The sequence below is a fragment of the Vidua macroura genome, chromosome 2, assembly GCF_024509145.1.
Source record: "Vidua macroura isolate BioBank_ID:100142 chromosome 2, ASM2450914v1, whole genome shotgun sequence".
NCBI classification, from domain to species: domain Eukaryota; kingdom Metazoa; phylum Chordata; class Aves; order Passeriformes; family Viduidae; genus Vidua; species Vidua macroura.
In genome coordinates this window covers 115,348,761-115,368,841 of record NC_071572.1, presented here as the reverse complement: position 1 = coordinate 115,368,841, position 20,081 = coordinate 115,348,761, and the positions used below count along the sequence as shown (strand labels likewise).

At 41.6% G+C, this 20,081-nt stretch overlaps 2 long non-coding RNA genes across 4 annotated transcripts in view; one reads left to right on the top strand and one right to left on the bottom strand.

Annotated features, from left to right (window-relative positions):
- The window catches only part of LOC128804286 (uncharacterized), a 46,194-nt gene extending 31,481 nt beyond the window's left edge, over positions 1-14,713 (bottom strand). For all 3 annotated transcript variants that reach the window (XR_008435997.1, XR_008435996.1, XR_008435998.1), the window contains exon 1: positions 14,385-14,713. This is a non-coding gene — a long non-coding RNA (uncharacterized LOC128804286). The remainder of the gene's footprint in view (positions 1-14,384) is intronic.
- Positions 14,714-16,521: 1,808 nt separating this feature from the next.
- On the top strand, positions 16,522-19,686 carry LOC128803908 (uncharacterized). Its single transcript, XR_008435871.1, has 3 exons — positions 16,522-16,587; positions 16,667-16,726; positions 18,600-19,686. It is a non-coding gene; the product is annotated as an uncharacterized LOC128803908 (long non-coding RNA).
- The last annotated feature ends 395 nt before the right edge of the window (positions 19,687-20,081 follow it).

Sequence of the window (20,081 nt, the reverse complement as noted above, 5' to 3'; positions counted from 1 at the left end):
TTCTAAATTGTTTTCAAAGATGTGATGCTTCTGTCCCACTCAACAGAGAGTATCCCCAGCAGAGTGAATTGACTCAGAAGTGGAATTACCTAAACAATAAAATTACAACTGAATTATCAGCGCTGAGATGACAATGCTACATGGACAGTTTCACTCTAAGAAATACAAGAACTTGATGGGGTTATTTTGAAATGAAATGATATCATAACTTTTGAGGTGTGAAAGTTTCCTACCCTTTTTCACTTTAATAAACTGAAGGTTTTAATAGAGATCTTTTAGCAACACATGCTGTACTCTGAGGGTGTGAATATTTCCTGACTAGCCAAGTTTACATACAGCTCACACAAGAAACTCATAGGTTTCTTTAACCTGACAGTGAAGTTTAGCTAAAAGTGAGTATTATTAATTAAAAAAAAACCCCAAAAACAAAAAAAAAAAAACAAAAAACAAAAACCCACAAAAAAAAAAACAAAAACACAAAAAACCCCCATCAAAACAAACAAACAAACAAAAACAAACAAACAAACAAAACCCCAAAAAAACCCTTTGGGACTGTTCTACTCAGTAAAGAGTCACACTTTAAAGGAAGAAAAATAGGTTTTAATTCCTCATTTAAGATAAGTAATTCTTTCAAAGATCCTAAGTATCTACAAATCCCAAAAATGTCCTGGCCATCTCACACTCTGGTATTGCAAACTACTTCTTTTAGTAGCCATAATATAAAATGAAAACCTAATTTTAGGTTGCATTAAGAGCATTGTGAGAGTGATCATGTTGGTATCAAAAGGGAAGCATTAGGAAAGACAAATGTAGGAAAAAAAGAGCAGATTATATAAATTCCAAATATATAAATTAAGAAAAAGCAGCATTAGGCTGCATTGGAGGCCTCACCTGCAGCTGAGGGTTTGGCTCTGTGTAGGTACAGACACCATTAGTGTCTTTTCTGTACCACAAATGAGAAAAGAACAAATCACAATCCAGGAAAATGTCCTGAAAAACTCAAGTCAGGAAGGGTGGATGAGGGGAGGAAAAATTGTAAATGTGTAATTTTAATAATTTTCTTTTTTTCTTATTGCCTGAGGTGTTTTAGATGCATAACCTATTTTCTCATAGCACTATTTCCCATCAGCACTATATTTCAATATTTTACAGAGTAATCAAGCTGGGATCTCTGAGTTATCAACAAAATGCCAGCTGAAACAAATCCATCAGCTATAAAATATGTTTTGTGTTTAGCTGGGCAAACTAAGTGGAAAATAAAAAAGAAAAAAATAATTCAGTTTGCAATCATATCTGTGGGGCTCCTCTGCTATCTCTGATAGGGTTATACTCGCCACCATGTGCTTAGAAAAAAGGCATTTGCTTATAGTCTCTTTGCAAAATATAACAGAAAAACTTGAGCAGAGCTGAGCGGCTTCTGTTGCTGCCCTACCAATCCAACATTATCCATTTGTTTCATTCCACAGCTTTCTCTTGGGCTACCAATTAATCATCCAGGTTTAATTTCCCAGTGAGGTTTCAAAGATGGTTCTAACCACCTTTGCTGTCCCTTAATATGGTGGGGGTGTGGTTTAATTTTCGTATTTTGGTGCTGACATCAATTGGAGTCTCCCAAGAGGTGTCCTAAGGGTGGGAGACTGGTGCTACAATAAAGGACAGACAGAACACTTCACAACCCTGTCCCCCTCACATATTCTTCCCCTTTTTGGCCCAAACCTGTGGGGAGGGAAGAGCCACCTTGGAGCTCAAGAAGGAGGGCAGGGCTCACAACAGTGATATCAGAGTGGGGGAAGTGGCATTTTGGTACTGTGCTTCAGAACCTTAAATCCCACTAAAACCCCACTAAAGGTGTTCAAATAATTTATTATAGCTGGTCCTACAGCCTAGCCTTTCTTACTTAGCAGTTCTCCTGCTACCTTTCCAAAAGGAAAATGAGCCTTATTTGAAAAGGGAGTGATTTCAGCTATACCAGGGAAGGACTGGCTTTTCAAACACCTTAAAGGCAGCTGTGCAGTCCAAGCAGAGGCTTTGGCAGAAGCCTGATGCAGTGGTAATACTTCCCAATCCAGACTTTTTTTTCTTTAATGGAAAATGATGGAAAGTCCTGCTTTAACGGGATTCAGACACTGGCTCTTGGAAACAGGATTTGGTAACCAAAATAAAAAATATCTCAGAAACTTTAATGGCCTCCTTCACTAAAGCCTGGCCAAGTACTTGCATTTAATAATTGAAGCTATCAGTTTACTTTTACATAGTGGATCTAAACCCTCTCTCCAAAATAGACACAAAATCCCCTTGGCTGCACTATCTGTAGCTAGAATTTGGGGCAATATATTTATAAAAATGAGATATAGTGATGGTAATCAAAATAATTTTGTTATTATTTGTCATAATGGTTAGAAGAGGAGGTGATAGCTGATAATTCCCAGATCCTGGTGCCACTGTGGTGTTTATAAATGTTTGTAGGTGTGAATTTAACGAACATGACCTCAGGTAGCTGCTGGAGTCCCCTGAAAGAGCTACATGGAAAGACCCTACATCAATCCCCAGCTGCTCCCATGAAATCCCCTGAGCTTCCTGAGACATGAGCTAGAACTTCACCTTAGACCAAACACATCCTACCAGTTAAACTCAGATTTTGGCCCAGGAGAGTTCGGATCTCGATCCCCAGCCTTTTAGAGAACATCTCTACTGCTGTGCTATAAAATTAAAAATATCTGAATTTTCTAGCTGAAGGCAAATATGTAAATTTTTGTTCGAACAGCTGTTTCCTATTAGTTCTAGAGAGAAACATTAAAACTCAGATGTGTTGCAGTGACAGTAAACTGCCTCAGTGGGTTGTATGAAAGGGTCTGGGTGAGAAGTAGGATGATGAACCTCACCTCCAGGAAGTGGAGAAGGATACAGAAAGAGAAAATAATCACCCTGGAGGAGTGTGGAACTCCCCAGGCTGCCTTTATTCCACAAAAAGGTATTCTCTGCTTCTGGGACACAGCGCTCATTTTCTGCACAGCCTGGCAGGGTGATTTACTCACTGGAGCACCACAAAATCCAATGTGCAGTTTTGTGCTAAGTGTGTGGTAAATCCATGATGGATGCTCTGGAAGCCACAATTGCTACTGCACAGTAACTTGTGGTGTTGGTACAATATGAGATAATAGCAGGGGGCAAAGAGCTGCCTCAGGAGGAGGCTCTGCTGAAAATAAGGCTTCACATTTCAGCCCAGGCCCTTATCACTCTTGTCAGCTCCAGATCAATCCTTTTCCAGTTCTACAAAGGCAAAGCAGGGCTATGAAATGTCAAAAATGGGAAAAATTAACCCTTGCTCAAAAAGCCATCATGAGCCATGCAAAATTCTTACATCCCAACTTAAATCAGGGTTTTCCATGACACATCTGAGAACTGTGAAGTCTAAGAGTGCAGCAAGGAGGATATATGTGTTTTCTTCACAGTTCATGTTCTGCCACCAAAGAATTGGCACTAGATTAAACAGCTAATGAGGAATTACGAAAAGATAAAGAAAATAATCATGGAAAAAGAAGAGAAACAGCAAAAACATTGGGGATCAGATATTTGCCCATTGTAAACCAACACTGACCTAAAGATTTGTATGAAGTTGCATCACATCACCCTCACCAATCCACTCTGTTTAAACACTTTCATTTGGGAAGGTTACATTTGTAGAAACCTGATGGATTAATCTGCTGATTAATCTGTAATTATCTTAAAGGTTCTCTTGTTCCTGTTAATAACTTCACTTTTAATAAAGGAAACAATGGGGTTATCTTTGCTGAACCACAGAAGCGGAAGTTATGCAATATTATGGTTCTACTTTAGGCCAGCAAGGACTTGGAAATATGTATCCATCACTAAAGTTAACATCAGATTTTCAGAAGGAGCTGTCCTGTGAAAAAGAAGGGAATTTCCACCCTGTAAAGTATTGCATCATTTTGACAGTCATTACTGCAGTGGAACAGCACAAGCTCATTCCCCACCCCTTTCCCCAACCCACTTTTCTCTGTGTTTAATGTAAATAGAAATTCTCTCAAATATTTTGACCATTTAAAAAAAAAAAAAAAGCAATGTTTTTTCCACAAGTTCAATGTGGAACTGCATCTTTTTGAAGCGGCATGACCCTTCCCTGGCTGCACCCTCCTGTCAGGGAATTGTGGAGAGGGAGAAGGTCTCCCCTGAGTCTCTTTTGCTCCAGGCTGAGCCCCCCCCCAGCTCCCTCAGCCTTGCAATGACCATAAAATACAGGGATACTTTGTGGAGAACAAAGATTAAAGCAGCTTTTCTTTTCTTTGGCTGGATTTATTGTCAAAGGACTGTTAAAAGGAATGATTAGTAGGAACAAATTGGAATGAATAAGAAGTCTCCATTTGTTAAACAAGAGCCAAGGAATAGTTTGGATTGCATATTCCAATGCTGTGGGGGAAAATGAAGAATATGGCACAAATGAATTACTTGGCTTTGGAGGAATGGAGCTAATTGGGAGACAGGGTAGGAGAAAAAGTGATTCAGGGGATACAGTGAGCATGAAAAATATCTATGCATGGAAGGAGATGGAAGCAGAGGGCAGAAGGTAGGAGAAACAGCAAGCCAGGCAATTTGTCATGGAAGATTATCAGGTTTGTCAAGCACGACATCCTTGAGGTGAATTCATGCTGACCATTCATGACTTTCCTGTCCTTCCTGTGCCTGCAAATGGCTTCCAGGATGAATGACTCCATTACCTTTCCAGGGACTGAAGTGCTGCTGTTGTTCCCTGGGTCCTCCTTGCCCTCAGTGAGGACAGGGGTGACACTGGTTCTGCTCCAGTTCCTCCAGTCACCAATAATTCAAATTCAATCATGCAAAGACTGCCAAGTGCAGTTTCATGATGACATCAGTGAGGTCCCCCAGTACCTATGGGTACATCCTGTCAGGGCCCATGGATTTACATTTGTCCAGCTTCTTTAAGTGCTCCCTGACCTGGTCATCTTCCACCAAAGGTAGATTTTCCTTCCTACAAATTATCCCCTGGTCTTTAGGGCCTGGGATTGATGAATCCATGTCCTACCTATGTCTTCACATTCCCCACCTCACTCAGGATTACTGATGCAGGGGCACCTTTCTAAGGAGATAAATCATAACTTGGAAACATGTTTCAGCTGTGGGATAGAGTAATAAGTATGCACATTTTATTGTTCTGAGTGCATGATCTATAAAACCTTGAAAGACAACAAATCACAAATATTTCACGCTGTTTTTAAAAAAATAGATAGATTAAAAATCTAAACTCCCATTCTTGTATGGGGCAGTCAGCTTTTCATTCCAAACCAGAACAGATGGATAAGGGTTTTTTTTGTGCCTGGAACTTTTTTGACAATTTTAACACAGAAACCCCTTGCAGGACCTCACCTCTCATGGGAACTGTACTTTGGGTGAATTATACCCAGACTTTTAGCAGCCTGGAAGTCCAATGTGCTGCTTGGTTCAACTCATATGTGTGATCTTGGCACAGCTTCACTGTGAAAATTGTGCTGTGAGGACATAAATGAACTAGAGCTGGGCAAGATAAGCAGAGTGAAAGCCTACATAGAGGGCAGTTGTTGAAATCCTGACAGTTAGCAGCTACCAGAGTCCAGAGAAGAAATGCTGGCATGAAAAGGTGTCAAAACTCACAGGAGGAAAAAAAAAAAAAAAAAAAAAAAAGAACAGAGGATGGAATAGATGGAATCGTCTCTACTATTTTGCCCACTCCTCAGGGGGAAATAGTAGAGACTTTTATTCTTAGCTATCATCATATGGTACAGCAGGGGATACAGATTGATATCAGACTGAACCATTTCCAGTCCAAGCAGTCAATCCATAATGTTTAGCTGTTTTTCAATTGAAATCAAAATTTTCACACATAAAAAGGCAATGCCATAGATGCCAGATGCTCAGTGAGGAAAAATATATGGAAAATATCAGATTTGATGTAGTTTCAGGGTGGGGAGGCCCTGGCACAGGGTGCCCAGAGAAGCTGTGGCTTCCCCTGGATCCCTGGAAGTGTCCAAGGCCAGGCTGGACAGGCTTGGAGCACCCTGGGACAGTGGCAGGTGCCCCTGCCCACAGCAGGGGGTGGAACTAAAAAATCTTTAAGGTCACTTTCAATCCAGACCATTCTATGACTCCATGACCCAATTAAATAAATTTATTTGCCTGCCTGGCCCCAAGCTGGTCCTTCATCCACACAAGAACGAGGCTGCAGCAGCTCAGCTTCAGTCTCCATCACCAAGCCAGCTTCTCCTGCTTCCTCTCATGTAAAAGACCAGCCTGGCAAAATCCTGGTGCAGACAGAGTCACAACCAGCCTTCCCCAGCACAGTGGCCTGCTGCCAGCAGGGACTTTTCCTGCCTGGGGCTAATTGACATAACTGGATGAGGCAACCTTGTGCAAAGTGCAAAAAAAGATGTTTTGTGGAGCTGAAATGAATGGCCACAGCAAGCGAAAAAAATAGCTCATTGCTGAGACTGGTGTAAGGCATTTTATGAGTCATTACCTCAGATTTTATTTGGGTTCTGGGAAATGAGGAACTGGGGGCTCATCTGTCAGGATTTCAGAGCTGCAGGTGAAATGCTTCCTTTGATAAGTGGATTCCTGGAAGTCCTAACTGGAGGAGGACACACCAAAATAAAACTTCTGGAAGTAGTAGATTACCCTTTATTTTGGTAAAGCAATGCCCCAGGGAGATCTGAATGTTCTTTCACTTTCTGTGAATGAATTACATGGTTCATGGTAATGTTAAAAATGTTAGTTAAACATTTTACTAAATGCAGCTTCCTGATCCTGTGCTCGTGAACAAAAGTCACTTGTTATAATAAATACTGAAGACACATCAGTAACCTTTTTCTCCTTGTCCTAGTCTGAGTAATTTTAAATGTCAAACGTTTCCTCATTAAAACTCTTTCATAATCTTAAGGGAAGGGGTGAAGAGGGCAGGAGATTAAAATCTCGTTGCACAAAGTGTGCTGCAATCTCACTTTATTGATACTTATAGTACAGTCTGGGATGACTCAATCCACCACAGGACACTGAGTTGTGGTCACAGCAGAAACTAGAGAAGGAAGAAAAAGCCCCTTTCTCTGAGACAGTGCTCTACTGATACAACAATGACTCCCTGGAGAATTCCTCGTCCATGAGCTATGACAGCTCAATTTCAACTGAATTTCTATTTTCAGAATTTTGAAGAGAAATTTCTTCCTATACCATTCAGCTAAAGGGAGTGATGGAAGTTGTCATTTCCCTGATGTCCCAGGACAAGGGGGCAAAGCATCATCCTTTGCACTCCAGCCCATGAGGCAGCTCTGTGGAGGCTGAGTTTGATCAGTGCTGAGGCAACTGAACAAAATTATCAGCTAAGTGTTCTACGAGTTCTACTGCCATACAGATGTGCACTGCCAAAGACTAAATTCAAAAGAATTTCCTTGAGAATTGCAAAAGACATTTCAGTGCATCAGGTCTTCTCCCTGTCAAATTGGAAGGTCCTCCTCCAAACCACAGAGGTATGAGAGTGATCTCTGCACATCGGTGGACCAGCCCCAGTTTTTCTGACCTACAAAATGGTTAAACCTTTGCCTTCAAAAGACTCAGCCTAAGGCAGAGAACAATCATGGAAAGTTTCAGCCCATTTCAACCCATTAATTTTTGGCAAAGCCATAACCAGCTTAAAACACAGGCCTCTAATTAGAGCGGGTCGGAACATTCTCAGCTAAATGAAACTTCATTGAAATACGCTGCTTCATCCAAGCCAAAACAACACTTTTTCAGAGACATATCTGCTTCCACAAGGTTTTTGTGGGGAGAGCTGAGAGGGAAAGCGTGCTCACACACTACAGCCTGAAGATGAGGTCACGGGTTTGGGATGTATGAGGATCTAGCTGAGGTCCTGGCTCAGAGAGCAACAGTAAAGGGACTACAAAATACCCAAATGCCAGAGCATCTCCCTGGCTATGTTATCCACAAAAAATTCCTTATCATGAGATACATGCCATGATTATGATGTTCAAGAGATAATATGTCTTCAAGCACCACACACAAAGCCATATCTTTGAATGTTATAGGTTGACCTAAAAGAGGGCTGATTTCTTCCAGAAGTCTGTGCTTCTAACAGGAGTTATTCAATATTTAAACTTTAAAGGTTTCATCAGAAAGTGCAGTTCTTGGACAGATCAATAAATATTTGTTTGAAAAATTACAGGTCATAAAAAGGGGGAAGAAAACATTATTATTATCAGGTGGAAAATCTTTACTTTTTCATTCTTATGGTTTTCACATTTTATACATGCAAATAAAGCAGGGAATAGTAGGAGGAAATAGTATGTTTGCAATTAAAATGTATTTCATACTGTGGTAGGTCCTCCCATCCATTACAGTGAGGTTTGAGGCCTACAAGTCTTGTCCTAATAAAGGACAGAACATAATTTTCCATTCCTGAAGGTTTAAACAGGAATTGAGCTGATGCAAACTTTTGCTTTCATGCACTATTACCTGTCTTCAGCTTGCGCAATTATTTTACTTCCCAAACATCAGGTTTGGTGAACACCTGCTTTTTTGGAAGATTATCCAAAGGGTCTTTGACATAAATGTTTGGTTTGTGGTGTTCACTACTCTGTTATTGCACATGTCAGCACAAAGGAGCCATGTGACACAGAAGACTGGGATCATATTAAGCTAATTCAATGTAAAGAATGATTTAAACATATATTTTTCTAAAAGCACATTTTCTCACTTAGAAGCACTGGGTTTTCTATATTCTTTTTTAGTTCTTAGCATATAGTTCTCAAAAACATTTAATTTCTGTTATTAGTGCAATCTATTTAAAAACAGAAAACAAAACCAAAGATTTAACTTCAAAGAGACAAACAGATGAAGTACTGAAAACCTGGGAGTCCCTTCTCAAATCACTGAGACTTGTGGCAAGGTTTTCCTCACTGAACATCAAAATTCTGAATTCAAGGAATCAGGGTCACTGCAGCTGAGGATTGAGTCTTCAAATAAAAAGTGCAAATTTTTCTTCAGTAACATTTGTGGAAATAAAATTCAATGCTTATCAACTGTAGACTTCATCTTTTTCTTTCAGTTAAACTTTTATTGGAAAAACTCTGGAAGTTACTGAGGTCACACCTTAAAATGCAGCAGCTGTGTGTTAATTATCAGATTTTGCTAGCTAGGAGGAATAGGACAGTAAATACTTGGTCAATATCTAAGTTAATTATCAAGAATAATTGCATTAGTTTAAATGATGGGCCCTTCCAATTCTCCTCATGGGATGCAAATTAAAATGTTTGAGGTGAAAACCAGAGCAATGGTCAGATTCTAGAAAACAAATAATTCATTTAATATTAAGATTAATAACCTTTTATACTTCCTACACTTCCTGCTGACCTCAAAGCAGGTCTTATTTTTTTTTTAAGCCAGGCACCCTCACAAAATTAAAACACAGTAAAGACGAATTCAAAATCCTAAAAGCTCTGTGAAACCACAAGCATTCCAGAAAGAAAAAAATAGAAGCTTGCAAATTTTAACATGCTGAACCAGATTGGTGTGGCTTGCTTTGCATTACTGGCTGGCACTTCTCACAGGAAATGAGGACAATGGATATAACCCAAATCCTGGTGTCAAGCTAATGATTTCCTTGGATTTTGTGGTGATTCCACTATCTCCAGCTGTACCTTAATGCAGCCATCCAAACACACATCCCTGCTGCTGGTGTTTTCCTGGCTTTCAAGTACTTCCCTTTGCAAGGGTAATGAGGAATTTTAGCACAGACTATTGCCATTTAATCAATGCATTAACTGTAATATTTGAATAAATTTTAAAGTATGTGAATGTCTACACAGTGACTAGAAATATAAAACTTATATAAGTTCTACGTATCAAACTTACAATGATTCAACTATCCAAAGAGTTCTCACATGTTCCTGAAAAAAAAAAAAATATCTGAATTTACTGACTTAAATTTTCAACCAGACTCCTCTGACTTTGTATCAAAAAGGAGGTGAAAACTCCTTTCACATACTGAGCACATACATAAAAGAACATGTGTTATTTATTAACAGGAGAAAGCATTTATTAAAATCTAACCTGGCTTTTGCAAATAAGATTACTTCATGCACAGGAAAGAGCTGTATATGATAAGCTGTTATTTCAGGGCTGTTTTGAAAACATTCAAAAAGGGGGCTAAAACTAATTTAGTTGCCACTTTTAATTAATCTAATTTCCAGAAGGAATTTGACCAGTCACAAAGGAAAGCATAATCTTCGAGAAAACTCTAAGCCTCACTCATTTAAAACTCTTTATGGCACAGTAATGCTTCTAGTTCAGTATTTTATGAACTGCAGAGGTGTCAAAAGCTTTTTATGGTTTGCACTGGACATTTTGAAGGTCTATCTCAATTCTCATTGTAAAATGTCAATATTGTCTGGAGCAAAACGAGCAGAATATCTCTTACTACCTGATCTTAATCTTCCAATCTGTTCTGCCAAATGCTAAGAGAATTTAAGAGTAATTCACAGTAGTCACAAACACTCAAGTCACTTCATCTTCCACTGCAAACTCACCTAAAGTGAGATATTATATCATATTTTCCCTACATTAATATCCTGCTCAGCTCACCGTCAGACTATTTCTAACTTGGCTATTTGAAATTTTTCCATTGTATTCACCACCTCCCTCACCTAAATGATGGGTAGAGTAGGGATTTTCCTGAGGGTTATAAGGGAAAGCTGAACTCAGTAGAACCTTCCATGTTCCAAAATGTTGTGGAAAGAATAAATGGAAGTGCTTGAGCACAGCCAATGGACAAACCAGCAAGAATATTAAGGGTAAGTAAGAATGGAGTTAAAAACACAGCATGGACCAGAACAACTTGATGATTTGGACATGGGAAGAACAGGGTGTGACCAGTCACCTGAAAGGCAGCTGCATTCACTCCCTGCATAGTTCATATTCATCTCCCCACGTGCTGCTGACAATCAATGTCTCCTCCCTTCAGGATGCAGCTCCATTTGTGTCACAAATGGCTCTCTTCAGAACAACCCCACTGAGTATCTTTGAAAATGTCCAGGCTATAGAATGGCCCTTTTGGCTCTCCAGGCCATGGATTTTCAGTGAGCACATCTATTTTTCCCCTCCACCTATTTCATGGCAGGCAGAACATTTCTGAAAGAGGAAAGGGTTTTCACAGATGAGCACAGGATCAGTCTGGAGTCCCTAACTGCAATTAAAGTCAGATACGTAAGAAAATAGAAGGTGACACAGGTGCTGGTTGGTTTTAATGCAAAAGTCCCAGGCTTGTGGCACTTCCTATAAAAAAATCTATCATTAACTGCCATCAGTACTATTGAAAGGTTTTATTTATGTGTGATATGCCAGTACTGAACAATCCTTATTCTATCTGAACAAAAAATGAATTAACAAGGCCCTGATTCCAAGAAAAAAAAAAATATTTATATCAGCTCTTGCTTTTCATTGCAAAAAGGCACAGTCACTACGCTTTACTCTTCCTCTCAGTTTTCCTTTGCACACTTAGTCACAAAACCATTCTGCACTCCCATTGCCTTTCTTTCATTTGGCTGTATTTTCTCAACCCCCCCACCCCAGTACACAAAAGTCACTGGTCTGTAAAATCACCTGTGCACTGTAGAGAAACCAGGGAGGATTTCTCCAGCAAACAAGCCTGGTGATGGAATTTTTAGGCTAAAACTGCAAAATACTCTTTTAATTTAGCATGGCACTTCATAGGCAGTGCATGGAAATATTGTTAAATCCAACTTTTTACTGGTTGAAATGAAGTAAAATCAAGTGACACAGCAACCCCTCATGGCAGAGGGTTGGAATGAAATAATATTTAAGGCCACTTTCAATCCAAACCATTCTATATTCTATGATATCTTATTGTTAGGAAAACACAAATAAGAGATACTAAACTTTAGAAGTCTCTTTCTGGAAATCACTAGCTTTTCCTCTGATTAAATTCAAGTGAATTGCAAATCAACATTTTAAATGAGTTGAAAGTCTTTATTACTCAGTATTATGATTCATTTCCAGTCAGAATATTGTTGAATTAGTAATATGTTATAAGATCATGATGATATTTTTTCAGTTGAGAAGTTCTCCTCCAAAGACACACAAATTCTTGAAAATTATAAATTTGCAAATAGTTAGATATCAAATTATTAACCAATGAATGTTTCAGAGAAGTGATGGAAGTGCAAGCTATGCAAAGAAAAAAAATTTAAGAAACAAAGTGCAGATTAAAACCAAGGGTCTACAGGAAATATCTTCTAAGACATTACTCAGTGTCTTGAAAAAAATTCTATTCTGGCTCCTGAGATTGAACACTGCATTAAAAATGTGTTCTTCTATATCTAGTCTGCAGAAAAGGGGAGTTTGGAGCCCTCAGGCTGAGCTTCCTGCTGGTGCAAGCAACACAGCTGGATTTTCTTCACCAATATTTGCTTCCATGTATTATTCTGTGAAATTCTTCAGATTTTCTAAAAAGAACTGACAGATACCCAGGGTTTTCATCACACAGGAAATTCCATTATTGAAACACTTTGTCCTGATACCAAATCAGGACAAAAACTCAAAGTATCCCTTTGGGCTTTTTCACACAGGAAAAACATTCCCAGCTCTGTTTTTAAAAATGCCAACTGTTTGGAGCTGGTTTGGTGAAGAATGTTAACATTTTATGACAAACTCTCATGGGGTGAAAAAAAAAATCAATTTTCATTTCCCACATCTTCATTTTAATTTTCCTGTACAAATTTGGTTCCTAAAGTGCTGCAGAACTACTTTTCCTTGGTGACTGGATACTGAGCATGCTAACACAAAGAGGTGGATTTTGGTAAGGTGTTTGCTGTCCTGCAATAATTATCCTTGATTTTATTAACAACCAAATAGAACTGGCTATAGAATTTGTGAAGACAGACACAAAATAGTTCAGTAGATTTTGTTCCAAATACATAAATTAATTGCTGCTTATATCTCAACCCCAAATATACATTAGCTCTATAAGTACCAGTACTGCTTTCATGATAATGACATTTAAATTAGGCAAGGGTTGACCAATGAATCTACAAAATACTTCACTAATGATGATTTACAGATGTACTGTGCTACTGGACTCTTCCTTTGCACCTCTCACCCGTACTTTTGTTTAAGATTCTCCTGACTCTCAGTTTAACTCTGCATGTATCTTGCACATGAAACTAAAGATATAAATAACCCCTTTTTAAATACAGTGTTATGAATAGTTTATACTCCCGAAGTTTCAATAACTTAAATTATAAGATGTGGCAAAATCTACTTTGCAGTCACTAGAGTTATGTTAGGCATAGATGTGCAGCAAGTGATGTTTTTCCATTTAGCTGGGGAAAGTTTCATCTTGGAGAAGCGTAATTATTTCATATATTAATTTCATTTCTTACCTTCCTAACTCTGGTGAGTTTAACAGTTTTCCAGATCATTATAAAAACTGTTATTTTTAACACAAATGTGTATTTTGGGAATAAAAATCATAACATAAAAAGACCACAAAAATAATCTGATTTCCAATATTAAAAACCTTCCTACTTAAACCTAATCCCTGTTAAGAACTATCAGGATTTTTACAAAAATCCTGTTACCAAGAGGGGAATATCCCATTTGATTTTTATAGGATCAGATGCATGCTCATTGCATTTGTCTGCTTTTCAGAATTAATTATGGTCTTAACACCTCCCATAAAAATATTGAAGGTGAAAGGCAAAGTGAGAAGTTACTGCAGTGCAATGTCATGTTTGCTGTGATGGGCAGAGGTGTTTGGAGAGGTGATTTACTTTGGCCTCAGCATTTTATCCTGCCTCATTCTGCAGCCAGTGCTGTTAATCACAGAATCATGGAATGGTTTGGCTTGGAAGGGACCTTCAGATCACGCAGTGCCATGGTGCGAGGAGCTGATTTAGCTTTGCTTTGCCTGTCAGAGGCACACAGGGGAGGGGGAAATCAGGAGAAGCTTGGTCTCTGGGAGGAATCTGCCTGGTGACATCTCCCACGGGACAGGGGACACTGAGCTGCCCCCAGGGACTGCTCCCATCAGAGGGCCGGAGGTCGGAGCTGGCCGATGTCCCCTGTGAGCAGGGCCAGGCTTTGGGAGCAGCCAGGGGCACACAAAGAACACAAGCACAAGCCTGGCGGCGCTTTGGAGATTACGCTCTTGCCTCCCGTTGGCTTTTGCCTTGAGGCTTTTGTGATACTGTGCTTTTTGCTCTCGAAGCCTGCTGATTCCAGGGATTTCTCAGAGTCGCTTTTCAAAACTCGCTTTTGAGCGGGGGATTTTTGAGCCTTACGCTCTGGCAGCTTTGGCATCTTACCTCTGGGCTCTGCTGCCCTCGCTGGCGTCTGTCCTTCCTCCCTGTGTCCCTGACCAGCGCCCTGCCGCCTTCGTCTCTTCGTCCCGGCCTGAGCCACCTGCGTACAACCCTGTCCGGGCTCCTGACCCTCCTGCCCGGGTTCCTGGCCCTCCTGCCCGGGCTCCTGGCCCTCCTGCCCCGGCTCCTGGCCCTCCTGCCCGGGCTCCTGGCCCTCCTGTTCGGGCTCCTGACCCTCCTGCCCGGGCTCCTGGCCCTCCTGCCCGGGCTCCTGGCCCTCCTGCCCGGGTTCCTGACCCTCCTGCCCGGGCTCCTGGCCCTCCTGTTCGGGCTCCTGGCCCTCCTGTCCGGGTTCCTGACCCTCCTGCCCGGGCTCCTGGCCCTCCTGTTCGGGCTCCTGGCCCTCCTGCCCGGGTTCCTGGCCCTCCTGCCCCGGCTCCTGGCCCTCCTGCCCGGGCTCCTGGCCCTCCTGCCCCGGCTCCTGACCCTCCTGCCCGGGCTCCTGGCCCTCCTGCTCGGGCTCCTGGCCCTCCTGCCCGGGCTCCTGGCCCTCCTGCCCGGGTTCCTGACCCTCCTGCCCGGGCTCCTGGCCCTCCTGCCCCGGCTTCTGGCCCTCCTGCCCGGGTTCCTGACCCTCCTGCCCCGGCTCCTGGCCCTCCTGCCCGGGTTCCTGGCCCTCCTGTCCGGGCTCCTGGCCCTCCTGCCCGGGCTCCCGGCCCTCCTGCCCCGGCTCCCGGCCCTCCTGCCCGGGTTCCTGACCCTCCTGCCCGGGCTCCTGACCCTCCTGCCCGGGTTCCTGGCCCTCCTGCCCGGGCTCCTGGCCCTCCTGCCCGATCCCCCCGACACCGTGCCCGGCTGCTGTCCCCACAGTCCCCACAGTCCCCAGGCCGGCAGCACAGCCCCGCCTCAGGGACACGGAGGGCACACCCCGAGCTCCGCCGGCGGCGCCCTCCGTGTCTCTGCTCTCTCTCCCTGTAGCCCTCTTAAGTAGGAAAAATCCTTCTTTTTTTTTTTGTTTTTTTTTTTTTTGTTTTTTTTTGTTTTTTTTTGTTTTTTTTTGTTTTTTTTTTTTTTTGTTTTGTTTTGTTTTGTTTTTTTTCCCATTACCAATAAACTGCCCTCAGATACAGTATTTGTCTCGTTTGACTTAATTCCGTTCCTGACCATCTCGTTTTAAAGGAGTTCTTCGCAGTTCCCCACTGTGGAACACGACGCATGGGCAGGGACACCTTCCACTACCCCAGGATGCTCCAAACCCCGTCCAGCCTGGCCTTGGACACTGCCAGGGATGGGGCAGCTTCTCTGGGCACCCTGTGCCTGGGCTTGACCACCCTCACAGCCAAGAATTTCTTCCCAATATCTGATTTAAACTCACTCTCAGTTTGAAGCCATTCTCCCTTTTCCCATCGCTCCAGTTCCCGATGCAGAGTCCCTCTCCAGCTTTCCTGCAGCCCCTTCAGACACTGGAAGGTGCTGTGAGGTCTCCACACAACCTTCTCATCTCCTGGCTGAACAGCCCAAATTTTCTCAGCCTGTCTCCATAGGAAGGATGCTCCAGTCCCTTTATCACTTCTGTGGCCCTACAGAATCCTGACATAGCTCCAGTGTCCCACTGCATGGGACATCTTGAGTGTGGAAGGACCATTTCTGCCTTGAACAGAGCAACTGGACATGAGATATTTCCTGAGATGTCACCTTCAGAAAAGCACAAAACAATGCAGTGGGCAAGTTAGGATACAACTCCCTGTAAACAATCCCAAGTTGGAATAATCATTCCATCGTGTGCTTTGGAATCAGAGATTTCTGTGGAACTGGTTCTCACCTGATCTCCTCAAACAGCCCAGCACAGGAGCACTCTAATCTTGCTTGGGGTCTTCCAAATAAAGGCCTGTTGCCAACAAGAGCTGATTATTAATCTTTCCTAGGAGGATTTTGAATGACTATGAGAATATGCAATTTGGACTAACAGTGCAAAAATACTTGCTGTTTTATCTTTTGGTTGTTCTTTGCTACCATATGCTTAAATAATTCAAACCGTAAGTGCCTCCCCCTCTTTCTGCCTGCTAATGACATCTGTTCCTCATGAATTCACTGAATGCATGCATGATATTTGCTGTGCCTGGACCCTTTCATTTGAAACATGCACTAACTAAAGAGGATCTTTTATTCTGAGACTAAACAAAAGTTTTGTTCACTGAGCAAACAGGTCTGCATTGGGCAAGATTTTAAGTCAGAGTCTGGGCAAAATCTCTGGGGTTTTTAACTGAGAACGTTTATCTGAACAGAACAAGAGGAATAGGAAGATGCTTTACTGACTCATCAGCTCCAGTTCATCCAAGAACAAGGTAAAGCTGCTTTCATTCCATGTTTTCCGCAGCATTTTTTATATGTTACTCCTCTTATTGAGCTTTCCAAGCCAAAGACTCAGAAAGAAAACAAAATATGTAGTCACAAAGCACAGCTATTTCCCTCTCCCCCAAAACCCATAGTGTTTAGAAGTCAGAGCTCAGAGAGGCTGTAATCAATAAGAATGACAAAACTGCAAGGGCCAGGGCAGGAAGGATTTTCTAGCTTTCATGTCACCCAGGCCAGGGTGGTCTCTTGTTGTCAGCTGAAGGTCTTGGATCCCTGGAATTCAAACCACACCTGTGGGCAGTGACAGCAGTGCCTGACCCACAGGGAAAGGTGGCACAACTGTGTCTTTTCTACCCCAGAAAACACAGAAGATTTTGAGTGTCTTGCCTTGCATTCATGGGTGCTGCCCAGAGCTCTCTCTCTTCCCCAAACTAGCAGTCTATGGAATTTTTGCTGGCAAGCAGAGACTTTGCATGTCTAGGCTTTTTTCCCCCCTTTTTTATTTTTTTCCCAGCGCAGAAGAGACAGAAGTGCATCTTACAAAAAACTCTCTACTTCTTCAGAAACCATTTATCCCAATGCCAATTATATAGATCTCACCAGGTTCCTCTGTTCTCATTCTCACTTCCTCCGTGGTGTCCTTCATCTACAAACAATTTTATATAACTTATAGTTTTTGTTACCACACTCTCTGAGTTGGTTCATAATGGCACCAGTGTTCATGAACCACCCATTAATATCTCATCTGGGCACACTGGTTTGTTTTTGGAGTCCCACAGGCAAGAAATGCCTAAGAGTTATTAACTACTATTTCCAGAGCAGATGAAAAGTGTAATTTTGTCTGCAGCCACCTGCCAACTTAGAATTGTCAAAATTGCAACCAGCTTTTGATTTTTAAAACCCCACATTTTAATGATAGTCTCTTGCAATCTCTGTTTTCCTTTACAATTATTTAAAAGCCAATTTTCCACCATTCATTCTTCACTTGGCACTCTCTATTCCAATGGCTGGCACAGAGAATTGAGGTCTTGTCATATAATTTCATTCCATGGGGCACTCCCAGCTTTATGTTTCATAGATTTATCTCTTCATTTGCTTTTAAGTTGTTATAGCATTGTTGAAAAGAGGTAATATCCTAGAACAATTTCACAATCCACTCATGATCTTTATGTTACTGAAATAGTAGCACAAAATTCCTCTGGGTCAAATTTCAGTGGAATTAACAGCAAATCTGAAAATAAAAGCAGGGCTTTAAGAAACAGCTGAGCTGTAAGAGCAGAGTCTTTCTGACATTTCATTATCCAAGTCTGCAACTTTTATGACATGAAAAAACAATATAGCCTCATTCTGCCTTCTAAATCAGTCTGGTGCTGTAATGGACTGCCCAGCCTTACTCATTTCAAGCTCTTTAATTATATGATATCTAGTGACTAACTGCTACTTCTGGACAGGTTTAAATTTTCTAATATTCATCCAGGATATTCCAAATGCAACTACTTTTATTTACTTTCTTCCCTGGTACTTCAAAACTGTGGAGAGGGTGTAACTCCCTCGTGTCTCTGTCAAGGAAAATGTCATTTACATGACACTGACATATAGAGCCCAGGTTTTTTGGATGCCATTGAGCATCTGGAATCTTGGATATATATGGCTTTTGTAATGCTGGAAAACAGCTATTGGTTGCCCCTGTAATTGCAGTCATAACCACTGTGTTTTCTTCCTTGAGTCTCTTTGCTCTGTTGGCATAATTATTCTTCCCAAAATAACTTCTCCTACAGTATTTTTGCTATAATCACAGCACCCTTCTCCTGGCAAAAGTTTAAGCTGCCTGCATGCACTGAAATTTGGTTTCTGTCTTTTCAGAGAGGAATTCCCTGCTTCATCAAGTCCAAGGGAGCTCAAGACTGTGATCCACCAGCAGTGCCTTTATAAAACACTGTGCAGAATAATTATTATATCTGTTATTGCCCTGCAAGGTGCAATTTGACCATGCAATAATAAGAAAACATATTTCCAGGAATTCCTCTTACAGCTGTACATGTTCTACATAACCTTAGATGACTCTGGGAAAGAGATTAAAAGTAAGAAAACAGAAACATTTTGCATGAGTGTCTTCACATGGCTCTGAAATTTCCAAGCATTTTATCCAGGTACCTTGAAAGCAATAAATACCTACTTGAGGGACAGGTGAGGGGAACTTGGCCTTTAGTTTATTGAGGATCTCACTGATGGCGGGTCACAAGTTTCCCCCTGGATTTGAACTTTAAATGGGAGTCTAAGCTCACAAAGCATCAGGAGCAATATTGCAGCAGCACTGCTGCTTCCTGATGTCTGGATGCAGCGTCCTGCAGACACTCCCCACCCACTCAGCCTGCCTGCACCTGGTATTTGGCCCTGAGAGAAGAAGAGGCTGCTCTTTTGAACAGATATTTCCATGTCTGGCTGGGGACTGAGACAGGTTCTTTTTTCATCTTGTTTTTCGCCGAGATGCGCGAGGAACAGGGTGTGATTCTGGAGCTGTCATTTTGCCTTGAAATGTGTCTCAAGCAGCAGAAAACGTGGAAGCAGCAGCTTCCCATTCATCATTTGCTACCCAGTCTGAATCCTTGCTGGCAGCCTCATGATCTACAGGGATTGCTACGGAAATGGAAACCTCTGATGATACCAAAAGCTCTTTGTGGGTGTGAGAGACACCTGGGCCCTCACTGGAGTTCTTTGGAAAGGTTTTTAACATGACAGTGCTGGCAAAGCCCCTTTGATATGTCCGTGTTTCACTGACTCTGAGACCTTTTGAGAATTACTTGTAAAGTGTTTTAAGTACCACAAACCAGCAAACTTTCAGACATCTGGAAGGCTGCAGTTCTGCTGCTCACACTTTCCACTGGGATAACCTAGCCCAGGGAAATCTGCCTCGAGGACTGATTTGCAAAGAAAATAAATATAAGGCTTCTTTCACTACTAAAAAAATGATACCTAAAACCTTTCTTGTTTCACCATGGTCTGTTTGTGGAGTGTTTGCAGGGAAGCAGGTGTGTCTGCTCTATAAAATGTTAACAGAAATATTCTCTGGGTAAGGTGTCACCAAATTAAGTCCGTACAAAAAAAATGACCCACAGAAATGTCACCAATTTATATCACTCAGCTCAGCTCCTGTGAACCATGAAACAATACTTTCAGATCAGTATTTTCTGCAGACACCTCTCACAAAAAATTCTGCTTGTTCAAAAGAGCAGATTTTCTCCTAAAAGGCCATTTTAACTGGCCTCTTTATTAAGCCAAAGTTGCAAAGTTAAAAGATCAAAGACACAGAAGGGATTGGCAAGGGACAACTTGTAACATTTGCAG